Source organism: Leptodactylus fuscus, chromosome 5 (assembly GCF_031893055.1).
Source record: "Leptodactylus fuscus isolate aLepFus1 chromosome 5, aLepFus1.hap2, whole genome shotgun sequence".
NCBI classification, from domain to species: Eukaryota; Metazoa; Chordata; class Amphibia; order Anura; family Leptodactylidae; genus Leptodactylus; species Leptodactylus fuscus.
The window spans coordinates 149,320,702-149,326,361 of record NC_134269.1 but is presented as its reverse complement, the minus strand read 5'-3'; positions in this window follow the sequence as shown (position 1 = coordinate 149,326,361).

The window sequence follows — 5,660 nt, the reverse complement described above, 5'->3', positions numbered from 1 at the left end:
TTTGAACTTGGAGGAGCTCATGACCTTACGGTTGCATTTGGTCTTGACCCCTTCATTCTTTCCTTTGCTTTTTGATGGGTTTTGTCGTTGTGGGAATGGGTAGCTTGGGTTTTCGGATCTACCTCTCCCCCAGTTAGAGTTCTTCGGCAGCTCTCTGAGTGCGTACTGCGGTGTGCCTCTGAGACTTGCATTAGTGGGATTGTCCCACTGTTTGGTGTCTCCCGGGCTTGGACTAGCCGAGATCAGCTTCTACTTGGTTATCTGTGTTGTCCCTTTTGGTCTGCCTTACCCAATCTCAATTCCGCTTCCCTCATTGGTGTCTGTCTTTGTCCTCCCCCCTCTTCCCCTCCCTACCCTTCCCTCCCCCCCCCCTTTTTTTTTTTTTTTTCTTTCTTTTCCTCTTTTTCCCCACCTCCCTTCCTTCTCTCGTCCCCCCGGGGTGGGTCCCGGATCCCGAACATGGACTCCCTAACCTTCTCCTCCATTAATGCTAACGGGCTTAACACGCCCGAAAAAAGGTCCTCTCTCTTGCGGCTGTTGTGGAGTAAGAGGTCCACTGTGGCGTTTATACAGGAGACGCACTTCCGGGAAGGCTCTGTGCCCTCTCTATCTTCCCCACACTTTCCGGACGTCTACCATGGCTGCTTCTCTGAGTCCAAGTCTAGGGGAGTTAGTATCCTGATTGGTCGCTCAGTGGCTTGGAAATTCCGGGCTGCTATGTCGGATGACTCAGGTAGGTTCTTGTTTGTTAAGGGGGAGTTGGCCGGCACCTTGTTTACCTTTGCTAATCTTTATCTCCCTAACGCTGGTCAGGTTGGCACCCTTGAACATATCTTGGATAAGCTGTCGGACTTTTCTGAAGGCACTCTCTTGGTGGGCGGAGACTTCAACTTTGCTTTCAACCCATCTGTTGACATTTCTAGGGGCGTGTCGTATCTTCCTGCTCAGGCGCTTTGTCGGGCTCGTAGGCTTCTCCACTCCCACCAGTTGATTGACGTGTGGCGCATGATTCACCCTGACGTTCGGGACTACTCCTTCTATTCTCATCCCCGTGATGTCTACTCCAGGTTGGACTACTTCTTTGTCAGACACTCCGATGTCCCCTTGCTTCGTGGCGCTACGATAGACCCTATTACCTTCTCAGACCACGCAATGGTCCATGTTGTGCTGTCATCCCCAGCTACGAGACCTCGGTCCTGGCAGTGGCGCCTCATTGAGTCGCTCCTTCAGGATGCTCCGACCTCGCTTGCTGTCTCTTCCGCCCTTGAACTTTACTTCAGGGAGAATGACACGGCAGATGTGTCCCCGGTCACGCTTTGGGCGGCCCACAAATGTGTCATTCGGGGGGTGCTGGTTCAACATGGCTCACGTATGAAGAAGGAGAGGTCTCGTGAACTCGCTACCTTGATAGCTGACGTGGTCTCCCTGGAGCAGACTCACAAGCGCTCGCATGCGGCAGAAGTACGTTCTGCTCTCCTGTTAGCCCGTAAGAAGCTGCGCGAGCGTCTCGATGTTAGGACCAGATGCCTTTTGGCTAGGGGCCGTCGCCACTTCTACGAGTTTGGTAACAAGTGCAGTAGGACTCTCGCTAGATCTCTTAGAGAACAACGCTCCCGTAACTTTGTCCCCCTTGTCTCTAACTCTGCGGGTACTCGTCTTACAGATCCGACACGTATTGCGGAGGAGTTTGCTAGTTTTTATCGCCAGTTGTATAATCTTCCCTCTGCCTCCGCACCCCCCTCGGATTCCTCGCTTCTCCCCGCGATTGCGCAGTATCTCTCTGACTCGGGCTTACCCCGTCTATCTGACGGAGCCTTGTCTTCGCTGGAGGATCCTATCTCGGGTGAGGAAGTCGCAGAGGTCCTGGCTTCCATGCAACCTAGCAAGGCCCCCGGCCCGGACGGCCTCCTGGCCTCGTATTATAAAAAGTTCTCATCCCTGCTTTTGGGCCCCCTGACGCGTGCCCTTAACTCTGTTTCTGAAGGCTCCCTCCTCCCTCAGGATCTGACTAGAGCTCACATTGCAGTGATACATAAGGAGGGCAAGGATCCAGCTCTGTGCTCTAGCTATAGGCCCATCTCCCTGCTCAATGTAGACATGAAGATTTTCTCCAAGGTCCTGGCTTCGCGCCTGGCCCCTCTTCTCCTTGACCTAGTGGACTCCGACCAGGTTGGTTTCATACCTACTCGGGAAGCTAGAGATAACACTGTGAAGGTTGTCAATGCTATACATTTTGCCCGCTCCCGTGACCTCCCGCTCTGTCTTCTCTCCACCGATGCGGAGAAGGCATTTGACCGGGTTGATTGGCCCTTTCTCTTTGCGGTCTTGAACCATATTGGTCTTGGCCCAGTCATGAAGTCTTGGATTACCTCTCTGTACACTGGCCCCTCGGCGTCCACTAGGGTCAATGGGATCTTATCCTCCCCCTTCCCCATTGGTAATGGCACGTGTCAGGGTTGTCCCCTCTCCCCCTTGATTTTTGTTCTCACCCTAGAACCCCTCCTTAGGAAGATTAGGGACAACCCTGCTCTACTGGGCCTTGTGATGGGGAAGCGTCACCTCAAGATAGCTGCTTATGCGGATGACCTCCTGTTTTTCCTGCGCGACCCGGCCACCTCGCTCCCTGCTCTGATGTCCGAACTGGACGAGTTCCACCGCCTTACCAACTTTAAAATTAACTATCAGAAGTCTGAAGCGCTGGACGTTTCCTTGCCCCCTGGGCTCGGATCTTCCCTAGCTCACACTTTTCCCTTTTGTTGGTCCAGTTCGGCGATTAAGTATCTCGGTGTCTGGATCCCTAGCGATCTGCGTGAGCTTTTTGCAAAAAATTACTTGCCCCTTCTCAAAACTGTCCGACTAGATTTGAAGAGATGGTCCAGAGGCACCTATACGTGGTTTGGCCGTTGTGCCATCTACAAGATGAATGTGATGCCTAGATTCCTCTACCTACTTCAGACTCTTCCGATTCACATTCCTCCTAGTTTTTTCAGATTGCTCTACTCTGATTTGGTTAGCTTTATCTGGCAGGGTAAACGGGCTAGGTTGGCCCGTTCCATTTTGACTCTCCCGAAGTCATGGGGCGGCATGGGCCTACCTGATCCCCGCCGCTATTATGAGGCCGCTCTCTTGCAAAGAGTTATAGACTGGTGCCGCCACTCCCCCTTCAAACAATGGATCTCTATGGAGGGCTCCTTTTTGAGTCTTCTGCTTCACTCGTTCCCCTGGTTGGATTCTGTCGCCCCCTCCTCTGTCTACTCTCATCCCACTATTGGCCCCACCCTTAAAGTCTATAGGTCGCTTTTTTGGAAGGACTGCCTCTCCCCCTCTCCGTCCCCTCTCCTCCCTGTTCTAGGTAACCCGGCCTTCCCAGCTGGCCTCTCACGGGCCCATTCCGGTCCTGGCTGGACGCGGGCATGCAGAGAGTCCTCCACTTTCGTTCGGAAGGGTCTTGGCGGCCTCTCGAGAGCCTTCACACTGTCCACGACCTCCCACCCCTTGGTCCTTGGAGGGGGCTACAGCTTTCCCACTTCCTTTCCTCGCTGTCAGATCCGGACGCCTTTGACAGACCTCTTAAGGGCTTTGAGAAGGCTTGTTCTGGATCTGGTCTTTTAAGCCATTCTCTCTCGGAGCTCTACTCGCTCTTGGTCTCCCCTCCTCCAGGCCATAGACCCCCCTTCCTAGCCAAGTGGGAGACTGATCTCTATCTCTCCTTTTCGGATGCGGACTGTGTCGGGATCTTGGAGCTCGCCCACAAAAGCTCTGTGGCTTGTAAGTTCCAGGAGGCGGGCTACAAGATTCTCACCAGATGGTATCATGTCCCGGCCTTGCTGCATAAGTTTTTCCCCTCCACCTCTCCGCTTTGTTGGCGCTGTGGCTCGGAGGAGGGGACCCTCCTTCATGTCTTCTGGAGTTGTTCGGCTTTGAGGGGCTTCTGGGATGGTGTCCACCGCCTGACTTCTCAAATCTTCCAGTCTTCCCTTCCCAATACCCCGGCTTGCTTCCTTCTACACCTCTCCAATATTCCTCGGCGGGCCTACCGCCGTTCGGCGATTTGCCACCTGATCAATGCTGCCAGAGCCTGTATCCCTGCCCTCTGGAAGTCTCCTAACCCCCCGTCCCTACGCCACTGGATCCGTAAGGTGGAGGACATCCAATCTATGGAGGACCTTACGGCGTCTCTTCGAGACAAACATGAATCCTTCCTGAGGGCCTGGACCCCGTGGATTTTATTTCAGGGATCCCAGCTGTATAGGGACATCTTGGGTCAGGCTTGAGATCTGGTTCTGGGTTTGGACCCCCCCTCTTCCTTCTGTTCCCTCCTTCTTCCTTTCGTCCCCCCCCTTCCTTCCTTTCCCCTACGCCCCCCCTCACCTCTAGTTTGCTCCGCTCTCCCCTTCCCTTTGTTTCTTTCGTACGATGCTGGTGCCTTTCCTCGCCCTTTGGTTATTGAGGGGCCCCACTTCCGCATTTCTTGTCCTGTTTTGTTCCTCGGGTCCTTGTTTTTACGGGCCCTTTATTGTTTTGGTAATCATCTGTCTGTTATTGCAGTTGGCTCTTTTTCCATTGTATTTGTGTTTATAAATAAAGAATTTATAAAAAAAAAAAAAAAAAAAAGTGCTACAAACCCAAGTTTTTTTTCAATGAGCACCAGAACAACCACATTATAGTCAATGAGATTCCTCTGGCTCTATTTGTGTCCATTAATTTTTAGGTGCGTTATCCATTTTTTCTGTTATTTTGACCAGAAGAATGTAAGTAAAGTAATAAATATTTCATCCTTCCCTTTACAATTTCCCAACTAATTTTATCTTTGCTCTTTTACCTGTGGCCTCACCGGGACTCTACGTACTTTTTTGTATACACAGACATGGGTGCTTTTTTTGTTTGTCTGCAGCCACTTGGGGACCTGATCACAATCCAGCACCAGAAGCTCTGACTCTATTTGTCTCTGTTTCATTTTTATTTCATTTTGCACGTTTGACTCAATGGATCCTGTGAGACCTCACTTTCTTCTCTACATTTGTTCTCTTATACAGTATGTTAAATTAAAAAAAAAATCTAAGGGGGTGTTCACACTACCATCTGCTATCCGTCCAGGGGTTTCCATCCTAATTCCCGGCGAAACTGGATAGGGGACGGCTTGCCGGCAGTCAGTTTTAAAACCCATTCATTTAAGCTTAAATCCCCATGCTGCGGAAACGCAGCTTTTTTTGTTGCAGATTTTGTTGCGTTTTTTTCTAGCCAAAGCCAGAAGTAGATTGAGCAGGAGGTAGAAGTATAAGAACTTACTATATATTTCCCATTCCTTTTGTAGCCATTCTTGGCTTTGGCTCAAAAACCTGCAGCAAAATCTGCAACAAAAAAGCTGCATTTCCGCAACGTGGGGCCTCAGCCTTAAATGGATTTTTAAAGCAAACCACTGGTGTCCGTATGTGGCCTCTCTGCGGTGAAAATCTTTTTTTTTTTTTTGGGACGGACACAAAGTCTTTCACGTCCAACTTTGTGCCCATGCAAAAACAAAAAAAAGATCGGTTTCCCCTAGCTTCGCCGGGGATTACTATAGAAACCCCTGGGTGGACAGCAGATGCTAGTGTGAAGCCATTGTTTATGATAAAGGAAATATTTTGACAACCACTTTACAAAATAATGATGTATATATA